The 17718-nt window shown below is 44.5% G+C and overlaps 1 protein-coding gene across 1 annotated transcript in view; it reads left to right on the forward strand.

Moving 5' to 3' along the window:
- Positions 1-17421, forward strand: part of ZCCHC2 (zinc finger CCHC-type containing 2) — a 93451-nt gene extending 76030 nt beyond the window's left edge. Inside the window, exon 17 of the transcript XR_008425404.2 lies at positions 16831-17421. The gene's annotated coding sequence lies outside the window, so the exon portion shown is untranslated. The remainder of the gene's footprint in view (positions 1-16830) is intronic.
- The last annotated feature ends 297 nt before the right edge of the window (positions 17422-17718 follow it).

The raw sequence follows: 17718 nt of genomic DNA on the forward strand, positions 1-17718 counted from the left end.
TCAGCACAACTCACAAAGGCGTAAGGTCATGAACTACTCTCTCTCTCTCTCTGAAATCTCCTTTATTTCAACAGCTCCCAAGTGCTGGCAAGAATTAATTGCTCAACTGTAAAATCTGGGTCTCGGAGAAGTTTCAAAGCCAGCCAGATGGGAGAGAGTTTTATGGCACGCGTGGTCTTATACCCTAGCAACAAAAAACCAGAGGCCAGGGGGAAAAGCTTACATTTCCACTGACAGCACAATGCCTATAATTTTCCTTGTTCTGGGGGATAAAAACTGAGAGAGATGAAGGACAAAACTTATATACCTGAATTCTCATAATGCTGGGTGCTAGGGAGTGTTATCACTTGCTCAGAAAAAAAAAGATTATAACAGCTTGTCGTTTTTGCATAGAAAAAAAAGGAATATAATGAACCTTTGGAGAAACGTGTTTAGCTTGGGAGTACTTTGTCTTATGGATGTGTAAATGTATTTAGCAGAACAATGATCTAGTCTAAGAAAAAAATGCCGTATGCATTTTGAAAGATTTTTCCCCTTAGTTTTGCATTTTTTGTGTTGATTGCTTTTTGTTACCTCTTTAATCCCTTTTTGCATTCATTTTTAACCACCTGGATCCTGTGTAAATTGTCAGTCAAGGAGGAAGCTGGTACAGTAGACCACGGGAGGGTCAGTTCCAAGCACCAACATTCCATGTGGTTGGTCCGTAGGCAAGAATCACTTCTCTGAGCCTCCTTTTATCCAGCGGACACAGGAGGGTTTCAGGGGATTCCACATGTCCTTTCAAACTCCAAGACTGTGGATACCTTCTTAGGCTCTAGGCCTTTGGAGATAATTTTTGATGTTTCTATAAATAAAAGTGGAAATCAGCTACTTCTTTAAAGTGGGTGAGAAGCCTGGGGACACATCATCATCATCGTGTGTCTGAAGTCCCCCCGGGACCGAGGCAGAACCTGTCAGGACGGTGATGGCGAGGAACAAAGTGTTGACTTCATGCATCTTTCCCAAGGCCATGTTTCTTCTTCTAGCAACATCTGGAGTTGCCAGGAAAGTTGGAGTGGATGAGAATTTTGGTTTGTCAACAAGATAAAAGGCTCACAGATAAAGTGAGTTATCTGCCTTTTGTTCTGACCAAAAGGGGGTTTTATGAGAAATTATGCTGAACATCTAAGGAGTTAGTCTGGATGAACGAGCTCTGGCTGACGTTAAGATTCTCCGATGCCCTTCTTAGTAATGACGCTGAAATGGCAACGGCTTTAGTTTGCTGAGGCCACAGCAGCTGCTAGGAAAAGAGAAGGAGGGGGGGAGAGAGAGACTAGGAAATCAAAGCCATTCCAAAGGTATAAGGTAGCAATTAAGAGGCTATCTTCTTGAAAGGCCTATTTAAGCATTCTATCAACCAATATCTATTGATTGCCTGTTGATGTCAGGTCAAGCCATCACTTCTTGCCCTGGCCAGTGTGGCTTAGTTGTTGGGGTGTCACCCCATAACCAAAAGGTTGCAGGTTCAATCTCCAGTCCAGGTGCATACAGGAGACAACCAATGGACGCTTCTCTCTCACAGTGATGTTTCTCTCCCTGTCTCTCTACAGGCAGTGAAAAAAATCCTAGGGTGAGGATTAAAAAAAAAATTCACATCTTTGTTTTCTGCCTTCTAAGAGGTTATGACTTAACTCACGGCTACCATCTTTCTGCCAGGCCAACGAAGCCCAGTGCCTCACTGAGCTTTCCCAGGTTGCACCACACCACTTAGCACTAGGGGCAGCCCCTAAGCCTGTGTGTCTTGGCATCATGGGACCTTTGAGTTTTTAATCCCTTTCAGTCCGCAGGCCGCCACATCAGAATCTACCCACTTGGCTTTACTTTTCAGTTGCCTGGGTCCTGGCTTATTTCTGGCTAGCTTTTCCTCATTCTTAAACCCACCTCAGTTGCTGTTGTGTTGACCTTTGCAACTTCATGCTACCATTAGCCCCTGGTTCTGCTGAACTCTGCAGCCTGAGACCTTTTCTCCATCCTTCCAGGATGATGTCTGACTCAGTGGTTCCAGCTTCCGCTTCTGCGTCCTAACTGCCCCAGCAGAGTCTCGTCTGTCCATGAGAGTCACCCTGTAGCCTGTGCTCTCCTGGAACTTGACTTCTCTGTGGACCCGCAAACATGCCTACTCACAACCGACATGGTTCAGGTCTCTTCTCCTTTCCTCACTCTGTCAGGCCATCCATCACTGGACATGTCCACCGTAGTGTCCAGGGCCAGCTTGCCAGACTTTGAGCAGAGCAGACCAGGGCAACGCTCCTTGCTGTAGGAGGCCTTTTCCTTCAGAGCTCCTGCTGAGGACTCAGATTGAGACTTTTCTTGAGTTAGAGCTGTGGAGATAAAGTCATTAGAGATAAAAGGTTCCAGATGGAGAGGAACTGCCTTCCTCCAGAAGTGAACCATTGTGTCTGAAAGATGAGGCGTGACGACAAGAACAAACATCCGTTCTTTGATGCCTAGCCAGCAAGAGGAGGCCATTCCCAAAAGCCAACATCTGGGTAGCCTTGGGGGTTACAGAGCTGGTAGGTTATCAAGGCAGGCACAATTCAACATTAACGTCATCTTCCTCGCCCCATTATCCTTTCTCCTCATGTGGGTGACATTATTATACAGCCGGTCGCCAGATCTGAAAACCTGCTCCTCGCCCTGTGAGAATGCTGCTGAGTGTGTCTGTAAAAGTGTCACCTCCTTTCTGTCACCTAGTTCTGGCCCTCCTTATCTCCTTATCTCTCACCTAGGTCCATGCGGGAACCTCTTCCCCCTGAAATCTCCACCCCCACTTTGCCATGTCCCTTTGCCCCTCTAACATGGCTTTCCCTTGCCCTGAGAAAGGAAGTGCACGTTTCCTAATGCAGCAGTCACAGTTCTCCACCAATGGCCCTCTCCCATCATTCATCACCGTGCACCCTATGAAATAAGGTGAGAAAAGGCCAGACATTATCCTTGATCTGATCTGATGTAGTAATTCTAACTCTCAGTTTCCGCCCCGGCACAATAAATGACCCTGCTTTTCCCTCTGGCCTGAGCTCATGCCATGCTTTTGCTTGGAGTGCCCTCCGGCACTCCCATCTCCACTCAGGCTGATCTCAAATATCCTGGCCATCCTACAGAGCAGAACCCAAACGCCTGGTTCCAGGGCTTGATACATACACAAGCACACTGGCATAGGCACATCTATACACACTCATGTTCAGACACACATGTGCACTTACATGCGCACACACATGCACACACACACATGCCCACTCCCACACATTTATTCATAGTCGCACATTCCCATGCTCACACACAAACATGCAATGTGCACATGCAAACCCCCACACACGTTTGTGTGCTCACATACAAACACACACATGTGCACATGAGGCAACACACATGCACTCACACTTTGTCATGCCTGTGAAGAGGGGTTTTGTCCAGAGCATCTGGAAGAGTGTGAAATGCGGAGGGGCCAGAGCGTGAGGCCCAGAGAGAAACTGAGGCATTGGAGTTGTATTTTGGGGTACACTTATTCTCCACATCTGGTGGTTCTTTCAGGAGGAGGGGGCTCTATTTCTGTAACACCTGGCCTGTCTCCCTCTGCCTAAGGGAGACAGAGTGATTTGGCTGATAGGAAATTTGTAGAGGACGTACCGATGTGATCACTCAGCCCTTCCATCATTTCCTCTGTGGGAGCTACCAGAGGGCATGCGCTGAGGGGTGGGCTGTGGAAGGGCGGGGCCAGGGAGGGGGGCTGCCATGGGCCAGCCAGGCTGCTGTGATTGGAGTTCAGTCTGAGAGAGTTTATTTGCTCATAGATACAAGCTACATCTTTAATGTCAGCTTCATAAAGGCAAGGGAGCCTCTTCCTCATTGCTTTGTGCCTCATTGGCTCTTAACAGGCAGGGGAGAAGACTGTTATCTTCTGGGACCCCTCAAAGACCCTAACAGACGATGGAAACCAGGGCAGAACTTGAATAACTCACTACCTCTCTGCTCTGACCATGTGCCTTCAAACTCCCATAAGGAAATGAGGCTGAGAAAATGTCTCTTGTTACCAACTGGTGTGCCTACTTCCTGCTTGCGATGCAGAAGACACCACTACAGGTGCTCGCTGTGTGTCTTCATATAGGCTCCTCCTGTGATTTATGATACGTACGTGAGGCTTCTCAGTGCTCCCAGGGCTTAGTATCTCCTTGAACAAGAGGATTCATTCATATTTAGCTTCACTTGTTTACACCTGGCTTTGCTGGCAAAGGCTCCCCTGCTCCGTTGGCCCATCTCCCTGGGAAGCTGGTCTCAAGCCCCCGGGATGTTCATTTTCCTCCCAGAGGATGATGTCACTGTGTTGGCTGAGCCCCGCAGGCTTATCTGCAGGAGCTGTGTTCTCTGCACTGTAATAAGATATTTCTGTAGATATGCAAAACAGCCCTGCTTTGCGCCACCTGTGTATGAAATTCTGCAGTCAGATGGCCCCTGGTTCTGTCCCACCATTAGGTGACATTCAGGCTGATTTCAATTTTGTCTCCTTTGGGGTAAGACCAATTTGGAGAAGATGAGGGTTAGAGTTCAGTTTTCACTCAGGGCCAGCAAAGAAAGGTTAAAGGGACAATGGTTATGGGAGGGAGAAGGCTGAGGAGCCGGTTAATAACTGTGGTGTCCAGGGCCTTGGGAGTCATTTTACAGACTGGGCGGCCAGCTAATATCCACCTCCACTAAGTAACGGAGAAGTCATAGTTTAGGCACAGTAGACACACTGAGTCTTGGAATGGACAACACAGGGCTCATGGAGAGCTTTCTCTGGACAGGCTGGACCATTCAGATGGACTTGAGTTTGCCTGGGGTGGTTGGCATTAAATACGTCTCAGAAAGACATAATAAACTCATCACACTAAAAACACTTCACCGATGCCACTCTCACCACGAGATGGCTTTGTTGTTTATTTGGTCGGTTGGTTTTGGTCTGGGGGACCCAACAATTACTGCAGGCGGCCGTCTCCCCAGAATCCTCTCTAATGTAAGCCGCACTGTGTTGTGCACGGATAGGAACGGTACACTTACCTGTGTCTCCCGGCTAATCGTCCTCCCCATCTCAGAGGGAGGCCTGCGACTACCAGCTTTGGAGGAGGACTGTAGACTGTATATTTATTTTTTAAATTATACCAAAGTAAAACAAATGTTTCTAGAATTATATGCCATTTTTGAGATTTTGAAACTGGAATGAGAATCTGAAAATGTAAAGGATGGTACAGGCCATGCGACACAGTCCTGGTAGATGCAGACGTCCCTTCGGTACCATCCCTGAGGAGTCTCTGTGACTCTCCCCTCCCCCCCACCCGGGGGGGGGGTGGAGCCCCTGCTGCTCACACCAGCTTGGAGTTTCCAAAATGTGACGTGCGCCACTACTGGCCATTTCAGTGACACGAGATGACCTTTTCTTTCTTTTCTTTTTTCTTTTTTACTGTAACACTTCTGTATGTATTTTCTTATACATTAAATAAAAATAACCAAAAGGCAGGCATTTTTTTTTTCAAAAGTGAGGAGAGGCTGAGGATAACATAACAAAGGAACACCGCTCATCATGCATTTGGTATTTGCAAACAAGAGGGGAAATTGAAAGACTGCGGTGGGGGGACCAAGTTGCGATAAAGAAGGAGTAAGATCAGATAGAAAACATGGAGTCTGTCAGTGGGACCCTAAAAGCAGTAATGAATACAATCAAAGGCTTGTTGGGAATAGCAAGAACACAAACTATGGAGAAAACAAGACGGAACTCTGAGATCGAGCTGCCGAACTCTCTGACCCCGACTGCACTTGTTGCTGGGATACTGGTGACCTCTAGGTCTTGGTAGCATCACAATGAATGAGATGTTCTCTAGCGGTTGTCATGTTTTTGGCAACAGCTAAATAAGTTTGTGTTTTGTTTTTTTTTAATATCAAACTTGTTTCAGAAAGCTAGAAAAGCTGGACTGAATATAAAAACATTTTTTTCAGGCCCTGGAGAGCTACCAAGGTGCTGAGAATTTGCAATGCCGATTTCAGGGTATTTTCTCTGAACACAGTGAATTGAAGCTAAAAATAAATTTTAAATTAGGGAGAAAATCCTCATATGTTTCGAAGTTAAGCAACATAATACCCATGGGTCAGAGAAGAAGTCACAGTGAAATTAGAAAATATTTTGAGCCATGATTAAATTTCTACACCTTAAAACTTGGAAGATACAGGTAAAGCCATGCTTAGAAGGACAGTTATAGCTTTAATATGTATATGTTAGAAAAAAATTTTAAAGCTGAAATACCAATGGTCTAAGAATCTATCTAAAGAATCTAGAGAACAAGAGGAAAATCAAATCTAACAGTGAAGAAGGAAATAAAGAAAACAGAAATTACTAAGAGAGAAAATAAATCTGATTTCAATAAAATCAACAATGTCAAAAGTTAGTACTGTGAGTTTTCCTCTAAGCACTGTGTTAGTTTCACTTTATAAATTTTGATATGTTGTATCTTAATTTTCACTCATTTCAAGGTATTTAAAAATATTTCTTGAGATTTCCTTACAGATATTAGGCTATATTAAAATCATTAAAATTAGAGATTTCCATGTGTACCTTCACAAGATACCATTAAAAGGGTAAAAACACAAACAAACCATAGAAAGGGAGAAAGTGCTTATCACACATATAAATGACAGAAATCTTGGATCCAGAATATGTAAAGAGCTCCTACAAATCAATAAGAAAAAGATAACCTAATAGAAATTTGGGCAAAAGACTCAAAAAGAACAGACACTTCACAAGAGAGGATATGAAAATAAATATATGAAAAGCTGCTTAACCTCAGTGGTCTTCAAACATGTACACATTCAAACCACAAGATACCTGCATATGTTTATGATGGTTAAATATCAATACTAGGTGTTGAGAGAATGAGGGTCAATGGGAACTCATAAACTGCTGATAGGAGTGGAATTTGTTACTACTTTGGAAAGCCATTTTTCAGAATCTAAAGCTGAATATGTTCATACCGTACAACTCAGCGATTCCATTCTTAGGTATACACCCCCCAAAATGCAGAATGTACTCCAAAAGACATGTAGATGAGTATATATAGCAGACTTATTCATAATGCTCTGTGGTGGGCTACAGCCTCCCCCCACCAAGAGTTCCACAACCTAGTCCCTGGAACCAGTAAATAACAACCTTCCATGGCAAAGGGACTTTGCAGGTGTGATGAAGTTAAGCAAGGCGAGATTATTCTGAATTATCCAGGTGGGCCCAACATGATCACACGGATTCTTATAAGAAGGATGAACTCAGAGGGACAAAGTCAGAGAGAAGATGTAAGGATGGGAGCAGAGGGCAGAGAGGAGAAAGGATGCTATGTTACTAGCTTTGAAGATGGAGAAAGGGACCTCAAACCAAAGAAGATTTGTGGCCTCTAGAAGCTATAAGACAAGGCAAGGAAATCGGTGCTCATCTAAAGGCTCCCAATGTGGCACAACCCAATAGACCCATTTTAGATCTCTGACCTCCAGAACTACAGGATAATACATCTGTGTAACTTTGAGGCATTGAGTTAGTGGTCACTTGTTCCCGTAGCAATAGAAAACATAAATGCTCCAAAGTGAAGAGAGCCCAAATGTCCACCAGGAGCAGGATGGATAAATCACTGATGGTACATTCCAATAATGGAATGAAAAAGATCACTTACAGTTTCATACAGCAACAGGACAAGTTCTCATGAATGTGAGCTTGAGAAAGGAAGCCAGACACCGAAGAACACACATGGTATGATGACATTTATGTGATGTTAAAGCTACTGCCCCCATGGCCTACTTGGATGTTCTGCAGAGAGGTTCTTAAAGCGAATAAAATCACAGGAAGCCTCGGTTGCGAAGGCTCGCTGTCCTTCCGGAGCTTGGCAGCGCTAGCCGTGGGAATAAGATCGTTTGAACAAGTCCTATTGGGAAGTTCTTGTTTATATTAGGTTCTTGGCTTCTTTGACAACATCTATATTCAGAGGCAGTCCTCCGTAAAATTGAACAATGGAATAATAGGAGGAAAGGCATTCCCTTTGATTACCTCTCAGAGGTGAATGATGGGCTGGGAGAGCTCACTGCGCTGCCTTCTTTCTAAACTGCCAAGCAGGAAGCAGGCCCCAGGGTGGAGCTGGCACTTCTCCACATCAAGAAGTTAAGGGAGTTTTGGCTGTTTCACAAGACTTAAGTCCTAATAATCATTTCTTAGGGTTCTGTGACAGAGGCCTTTGCAAGGTAAGGGTCCTGGAACAGATCCACCCAGGAAGAAACCTGGGCACTGCTCCTGACCACAGGTGGGCAGAACCACCACGGCTCACCTGGCTAGGAGCATGCCACCCGAGTCACCACATCTGGGAGGACAAGGTGATTAAGAATTGCATGTTCAGTCCCCACTATTTCATAGAAAGGCAGGTTTGGAGAATGAAAGCCGCTGGGCAGTCAATCTGTGGTTTCTCTTTCATGCACGAAAAGGGGCAGATGGGTAAGACCCACACACTCAAGTGATAGAGGGGTTCAGTTCCCACCAAGCGATCTCACCCACTCTCGGCAGCGAGGAGAGCACTTCGGTACACATCTCAAGGGCTCCCTCCTCTGTTGCCCATCTCTCTCCCAGGCCTGACGGATTCTGGGTGGTTCGAGTTCCATCTTTGCGCAGTGTTCTCTAAAGAGTGGCCCGGGTGTTTGTCCTGGAGGTCCATTCACCTTCACCCCCATTTCTGTAGTCATCTTGTGCCATGTCAGCTTGTTTTACATTTTTTACGGAAAGACTGCAGATTTACCTGTTTTTAAAGACTTGTTGATGTTTCTACAATGCTGACCCTCAACCAAATTGTGGTGTGAGCCTGAGTTTTCCTCTGGAGGCCCCCAACATGTCTCTGGAGTCCCTCTCCCATATTTTGGGTCTTAAGCTCTTTCCCAAGCAAAATGTCTCTTAAGACCAAACCTGAAATGGAGTCATACCAAATGCTGACGAGAGTCAACAAGTCTTGGCTCAGCTAGTTCACGTTTCTCTTTTGGAAAGAGGCCTGGGTCTGCAAGTGGAGGCACCACGCACCTCCTTGTTTTAGGGAATAACAAACAAGTGAAGAGTGTGTTACTCAAAGAAGCTTTCCTGGTGCCCACCAAATCACATGGAAAAAGCAAATGACAGTTTAGAATGTTCCCTGCATCCCTACTTTAGTATCTCAGAACTGGAAAATGGGGATTTAGAACAATAATGACCATTAATTTGTCAGCTGATTCAGGTCCAGGTTGCAGACAGGATCCAGCCTCCCTCAGCCCTCAACAGGGCAGCAAGCAGTTTATACACCACGTCATCTAAACCTCAGACTCATCCTTCTGACAAAAGTTACATTTAAAAAATGGAAATGAAAAAAGTTTTATTCTTATTTAATCCTCCAAAGTGCCAACCGCAGCAAGCTGAGCATTGCAAGAATTCAGAGGCTGATTATGGGATGAATATCAGAATATTACCACCCCCCCAATGGGCTCTCAGGGATTGACTGGATGTCTGTCTCGACCACGTGTTGCTACCATTGCATCAGCTGAAATTTCATACATGTTATCTCTAAGGAGAAGGGAATGTTTCAGAAAAGATATTTACCATTCATCACTAAAATTTTGAATTTTCCCAGGCAGCCGAAAATGCCTATGTGCTTGGACCGATCTCAAATGCAGCTCTTTTAATACCAACCGGATACAGTGATGACCAGCTGTCTACTATCATGTTTAACTTTATTCTTAAATTGACCTTGACATCAGCGATGCTTTCCAATTTCTTATTTCTAGCAATGTCGTCTTCCTCTTTCTTGCTGTTTTGGAAATGGTAATGGTAGCTAATACTAATATTTAGACTTGAATCCCAGTGCTTTATTTCTAGTTTTTAAAAAGTCTTCACGTATATTATGGATTTCACTTTCACATATATCTGTGAAATAGCAAGAGGGATAAAGAGCTGAATGTTTATCGCGCAGAACATGGCATTATACATCAACTGCTTTCCCGAGAGACCTAGTTTGTGGGCTGGGGTGGGGTGGAGCAGGGGGCGAAAAACTGTTAGGGAGAGGCATAAGGTTTTCCGTTTTCTCCCACTGGAGAGATTAAAAAAAATTATATTGTTCCTTGTTAGTTAAATATCCTTAAGCTTTCTGAGCCAAATCTGATTTTAAAAGAAAATATTTAAAAGATGAAGCAACCACAGGACAAAGATTAGTGCTTTGTTGCACACTGAGCCTCCCTAATTCTTGCCAATCTTAGCAAATCCGGTAGCTTTGAGTTTCTGTGGCCTCGCAACATTCATCCCCTCCTTTAGGTCACGTGCCTCCCTTTCCAGGGTTTGGCCCTGGGTCAGTTATAATAGAGTTATATATAGATATGTCCAACCACGTCAATCATTAAGGAAAAAAATAACCATCCAGTATTTGGGAAGTTGCCTGGGAACAGATGACACATTGTCATAGGTTTGCATAAATCATAACTGTACCTGATGGTCATGAGTGGGTATGAATGTAACAGCCCTCAGTTGATACAGGGGCGTGGCCTGCAGAAAGTCCTATCAGAAAACTCTGGCTTACTGGGCCATCTTCTGTGTTGTTATGGGGCGTCCTGGTAAGTGTCGTGCAAACTTACCACTTAAACTCATAACATTCCTAGGGCAGCTCTTGAGCTGTGGTATCAAGAACCATAAAAATGTTCATTTCTTTTCATACAGTAATTCCATTCACTCATGGAAATTGGTCTCAAGAATTATGTTGTTAATTTTAAAATATTTTCGCTTAAAGTTTTGTGGGGTTTTTTTTGCAGTGGGATCTATAAGAAAGGATGGGTGTGAAACAGGGGACATATAAATTATTCAATATTTGTAGAATAGCTATATAAATTATCCAGTAGAATTTTATGCTGAAATTGAATGTTATAATTATGTAACACCACAGGAGAATGTTGATAGTATAATATTCATTGAAAACAACAGACTACAAAATTGTTCATGCCCTATGATTAAGATTATACTAAAAAAACCCAAACAAACTAATGTTTGAAGAACAAAGCTTGGAATAGAATACAGAAAATCAGAACAGATATATTCAGATGCTAGAATTGAGGTAGGTTTTTTTTCCTTTCAAAATCTGCTTTATGTTATTTTAACAGAGGCTTTGTAATAAGCAAAAATAAAAAGATAGAGTACAATATTGGAGCTACTCCAGGGAGAGTCCAAATAAGAAGACAACAGATTGTCAGTCGCAGAATTTTTTGGCCTGAGTCAGTTTTGTGACATGACTGACTATAATGCTGTTCATGTGCCACTTGTCATCCTGAGTTCTCCAAAGTGAGAGGTGGAGGACATATGTAACTTCTCAGTGGATGGCGGGGGTGGGGTGGCATCACCAGCATTCCGTGTCCTTTAATAAAGATATGCCCACCGTCGTTTTTTCTCTCCAGGCGCTTACTGTGTACTGATGAGCTTTATGCGACCTTGGAGTGGATTTGAGCATCATCGCACCCTGTTTAATCCTTTAACTTGAAGGAGTTCAGAACACGCCACCCCAAACTATACCACTTTGACATGTGGATTATTTGGAGTTAAAGGCACTTGAGAAATAGCAGGTACAGGAAGGGCACTCTGACCCTCCTTTTCTTCCTGAAACCCAGAGATAAAACTCCCGTGTGAAGGGCACTGTCCCTGTCCCAGGAGGAAGGTAGACATTCTTATCACCAAAGACAGGGAACTGGACTGAGAATCCATGTGAAAAAACCTGGTTAAACTAACCCTTACCTTCCTAGTCACTGCTCCACAATTTACTACCCCTCGTCCAACCCCATTTGCCCTGTCGTATCCCTGTAAATTTATCATTATTTATTGAAGATGTAAAAAAGCTGGAATTCTAGACTGCCATTCGAAGTTACTTCTCCTTGAGCTTTCCCTGTGTGATGTTGGCAGCACGCATTCATCACGAGTCCCAGCTGAGAAGCTACGATGGGCAGAGAACGAGTTTTGCCTCCCCTACAACCACAAACCAATCCTAGAGGAAGTATTTCTTGGGGGACTTCCAGATGATAAATACCATGTGAAGCCACAATACTATCAGTATGAATGACCACGGTGCATTTTATGTTAAAGGGGACAACGGTGTGCAGTGGGGAAGGGGAAAGGAGAGAGTATGAAGGAGGTGATTTGCGGAGCCTAAACCTTGACATTAGGGCAGGACTTCAACAGAGCAAGACACAGAGAGCTTCCTGGGAGCAGAAAGCTCAGGGAAGACCCTAACGCCAGGGGAGTGCAGGGCATGTATGACAAGCAAGTCACTGCTTCGAAAGGAAGGCGAGGCATCATGTTGTTCCCTGTTTGTTCATGACCTGACATGTCATGAGTACTTGATCATTGACATTGAGTGAATTAATGAACAAGAATGGGCACACAGGATGGCCTGGCCAAGAGTGAAAGCAGGAATCCCTGGGGAGAGTGGCAAGGATTTGACCTATGGCAGTGGGGGTGGGAGCAAAGGGAAGAAAAAAGTGTCAAGGGGAATAGAGCTGGTAGAATGGGAGGGCGGGGGCAGGGGAGTTATGGCTAAACTCGCCCTAGAAGCTGAGAAGTAGGTACCCTCTCACTTCAGTCTCTTAACTCATAAAGTAAAATTAAGAAGTGTAAGCACACAAAAATTTATTACAAGGTATTATTATGGCCACATGAGTCCAGGAGAAAATGAGAAGATGGGAGGAAATATCTCCAAGGTAAGTAGTTAAAGTTGTTCGGAAATAGGAGGGCAGGATCATTTTATGGAAATGAAGGGATCCCAGGAGTCCCTGAACACCCATAAATTGTGTTGAGACACAATTCATGTCGCCACCTGGTAGAGCTGTACCTTTGTCTTCCTTGTCTGTCGTCACGGGATACCAATCCTGGGGAGAAAACTAGCTCCGAAACAACAGATTAAATAAATGTAATTAACTTGGAAAACATAAATGGGGGCTCCGGGGACCTCTTTCTGTTTGGCCAGCTTTTGCGACACCGTCACGTGACTCTTCTGCCCCACGCCCTGACGGAGACACTGGTTGCTACAGGCATTTCTTCTCAAGGTGTGTATCCGGTCCTCAAATGCCTTCTTGTGTGCCTGGAGATTTCTTAGCCTGGGGGTGTTTCTTTTTAAAAAACATTGATTCAGCTGTGGAAAGCTCAAGGCCAGGCATGGTAATCCTGCTTTACAGCGTGAGAATCAGTCCATTTTTCGTTTTGACACACCCTGGCACTCTTTTCTGTGTCTTTACATTTGAATTCAGGTGATTCAGGTGAAGGCTGGCTATTGAATAAGCAGGCAGAGACCTCCGCCGTGAGCTGGGCCAGGGGTTCTAAGTGTGTCCCTGGACCAGGAATGGGAGCCTCCCCTGGGAATGTGATGGAAAGTTCCGTGCTCAGGCCCCACCCATGCCAGACCCACTGAGTCAGGCTCTCTGCAGCCCGGGCTCAGCCATCCATGTTGTAGCAAGCTCCCCGGGGATTCTGATCCAGGCTAAGGTTTGAGGAGCAGCAGGTTACAGTGTAGATAACTGTATTAATCACGGTTTTCCAGAGAAACAGGACCAATAGGCTATATATAGATAGACCCAAGAGGAGATTTATTATAGAAATTGGCTCAGCAGTTATGGAGGCTGAGAATCCCACGATCTGCCTTCTGCAAGCTGGAGAACCGAGAAAGCTGTCAGTATAATTCAGTCAGAGCCCAAAGGCCTGAGAATTGGGGGCCTGGTGGTGTAAGTCCATGCCTGAGTCCAAAAGTCAAAGAGCCAGGATTGCCCATGTCCAAGGGCAGGAGAAGATGGGTGTCTTAGCGAGAGAGAGAGAGAGAGAGGAAGAAGATGGGATAGAGCGGCAAAGAGCAGCCCGGTAACACAGGCCTTAGCAGGCCAGAGTAGAAAGTGAAATTCATTTTCTCATTAGAGAATTTTCAAGCACAGAGGACCCATAAGCCTGGCTCCGTGTTTGTAAATGCTATCCTAGCTTCTGCAGGGAGAACGGTTTGTAAAAGGGGCAAGGGTGGGAAGCAGGGAGGCCGGTCAGGAAGGACTGGTTGCGGCCCAGGTAGGAGAGGCATGTCCCTGATTAGTGACGTTGAGCATCTTTTCATGTGCCTGCTGGCCATTTGAATGCCATCTTTGAGGAAATGTCTATTCGAGTGCTTTGCCCATTTTTTTGAAATGTATAATTTTTAATCTTTAAGTCTTTTACTTCAATTAGAGTTTCCATTCATCATTATTCGGTATCAGTTTCCATGTGCAGCAGAGTAGTTAGAAATCATATACTTTACCAAGGGTTCCCCCCAGTATTTCCAGTACCCAGCTGGCACCGTACACAGTTATTACAACATTACCGACGGTATTCCCTACGCTGAACTTTACATCCCTGCGACTGTTTTATAACTACCAATTTGCACTTCTTAATCCCTTCATTTTTTTTCACTTAGTAGGGATGGACCTACAGAGTATTATGCTAAGTAAAATAAATCAGAGAAAAAGACAAATACTATATGATTTTACTTATACATGGAACCTAGAGAACAGAATAAATAAACAAATAAAGTGGAGGCAGACTCATAGATACAGAGAACAGACTGATGCTTTGCCCATTGGAAAAAATGTTTCTTGTTACTGAGGTGTAGGAGTTCCGTATGTATTTTAGATATAAACCCATTATCAGACTTACAGTTTGCAAATATTTTCTATAAGTTGCCTTTTCACTCTGTGGATGTTTCCCTTGCTGCACAGAAGCTTTTCAGGGGATGTGGTGCCTGCCACTCGTCTATTTTTTGCTTTTGTCACTTGTGCTTTTGGTGTCATATCCAAGAAATCATTGCCAAGGCCATTTGGCTTCTTAACCATAGTAAGAGTAAGTGTATAATTTTTTCCCACGGTGCCATATTCCTCCAAACAGTGTATTTACATTTTCCCTGCAAAATCAAATCATTTTATTTTTAATGGTGACCTTTTCAACTGACTTTATAATAGAATTAGCAATAAGGTCAGACACTTCACCTTTAATAGAAGGGAGCTCCAAACATTGACCCCGATCCTATGAATGGTCCGAAGCTCGTACAACAAATCAGAGCCACGCCCACCAGGCTGAGCTGCTCTTCTTTTTGAAGCATCTGATGACACCACGTCAAACCACCCGCCTGAGCCCCGTGCACGTCCCACTCCAGCCACTGCCGCCTGCGCAGCCATCGCCTCGCTTCTCGTATCTGCAAGAAAACCTGAAATCAAAAGGAGCAAAATTAACTTAGGAGAACACAGAGTGACAAGTAAACGACAGCCACACTCGGCAAGTTGTTGCCCTTGGGAGTAACTACCTAAAATAAGAGATGCTGACACTCCTTCGGCAGGTTTGTGCCTTGGGGATTTTGTGGTCAGCGATCCAGGTACAGCTCCCATGGTGGATGGTGTTTGACGGAGCCATTTAAAGGGTCCTCTTCCAGTGTTGCTATTGAGACCAGCGCTTCTTATTCCAGTCCCTGTGTTCCCTACCCTCTTGTTCTCACTGAAAGCTTTTAAACTTTTAAAAAAATCTCTGTCTTAAATTCCTATCTCTTAAAATCTCTATGTCTTAAATGTTATGGCTTGTTGTGAGGTTTCTTTTATTCTAGGTGCTCAGTGGGGCCTTTAAAGGTGGGAAGCCATGTCTTCTGGTTCGTGAGAAAATGTTTGTTTCTGCAGCTGAGATGGCTAATGGCCTGCCTAATATATTTTTTTTCTAAGAGTTTATTTATTTTTTTATTTTTAGAGCGAGGGGTAGGGAGGGAGAAAGAGAGGGAGAGAAACATTGATCAGTTGCCTCTGGCATGCCAGCCTACAACCCAGGCATGTGCCCTGACAGGGAATTGAACCAGTGACCTTTTGGTTCACAGGCCAGTACTCAATCCAGTGAGCCACACCAGCCAGGACCTAATACATCATTCACACTAACAGAATGTCTACACACAGGATGACAGTGTGCCTGACTAGAGTGTCCCAGCCGCTCTTGTCAGTAGCCCCAGTCACGTGACATAGCTCAGTCCAATGAGAAGTAAATTGGAATCACAGTTGACATAAGTGCTTTTACCTCTTTTCTTCTAGAAACAGAGTTGCCAGGCTGGAGATGGACAGAGGGTGGGCAGAAGCTAACCGGTTCCTGCCCGGCCATCTCATGGTCCAGCTGCAGGGGGCGCCATTCACATTGTAGTCTCTGGAGTGATGGTCTCCGGGCTGCAATGCAGTGATGGCAGAGAAAGCCGCGTGCCAGTTCCCTGTCTCAGGGTCAGGGGTGGGGGGTGCGGGAAGCCTGTCATACACGACCCCTGGGAGCCTCACTCTTTTCAGTAAGGCTTTGTATTCTTGCCCTCTGCAATGCGTCAAGTCCTCTAGGTCAGAATATGTCTGGTTCCCCCTCTTCTGCCAGCAAACCTGTTATCTGCTGGGCGGTACAGGAACCGTAGTCCCCGGCTGTGTGGGGCAAAGTACATCTGGGGCTCAAGCTCTGTCCTATAGTCTTCTGGGTGAATGCTCTTATTTTCAGCCTCATTGCAACCCCTGCATTCAGAGACGTCTGGTGCTTCCAGATTTTCAGCCTTCTGAGGATTCATGGTGGATTCAATTTACATTTTGTTGGCTTCTCACAGACACGTCACAGAATGGAGAAAGCTGAAACCAAATTTGATTCCCTTTGTCCAAATGTTTCACATCTTCCAACATTTTGTTATTTTTGCATTTCCTCTCCCATTTGCTTCCTTCTACTTTATTTCTTTATGGCTCTCTTAGGGGGCTTGGAGAGGGGAAGAGGCAAAGGCCCGCATTCAGTCTGCAGAGCTGACCACAAGTTGACAGCTGCAGGTGAGAAGACAAGCCCAGGTGAGTTTTTATTAGAATCTGTGCTAAGAAGCCTCAGGCCACGTCCATAGCCACGAGGTTTAAAAAAAAAGAATAGGAAGTTATGAAGACAAACACTGATCTACTTCACAGTTTATTTAGAGGTGCCTAAGCCTAAATAAACAAGTGCCTAAAATAATTACTGAGTCTCTGCTTGAATGACCAATAAAGCAGCTGCTTATAGTTACAGTAACAAGGACCATTCGCCGTGCTCCCCACTATCAGACTCCTAGCCCATTGTCTCTCCATTACACCACCACGCCTCTCCCAGACGCTGCTGCCGCTGCTGAAGATGAAGGTGGCGAGGACGAGAACAGACACTTACTTAACATTAGCATGAGCCAAGCACTTTTAACGTTTTAATCCTAACAACCATAATTTCCTACAGTTCCTATAACCATCCCCAGCGAAATGGTAAAGCGCAGAGTAGTTAAGTAACTGGCTACAACACAGCAAATAGAATGAGTGGTCAATATTCCAGATACAGCAGGTCCTTAAATAACATTGTTTGGTTCAACGTTTCATTGTAACCAATGATCTCAACATCTCATCTCAACATTGATGAGATGAAGTAGGAACTTGACTCTTGTTTCCATCAGTTAGCCTGTGATGCAATGGGTTTCGATATATGCCATTTCACTTAAAGTCACAAAACCTATTGACGATGTTGAAATGAGGACTTACTATGGGATAGAATGTTTCAAATCCAGGATGTGAACCAAGGAACTACTCTAGAAAACACCTCCTTGTTTGTACACATGCACTATAGATCAAAATATT

This window comes from Desmodus rotundus, chromosome 10 (assembly GCF_022682495.2).
Source record: "Desmodus rotundus isolate HL8 chromosome 10, HLdesRot8A.1, whole genome shotgun sequence".
NCBI lineage: Eukaryota > Metazoa > Chordata > Mammalia > Chiroptera > Phyllostomidae > Desmodus > Desmodus rotundus.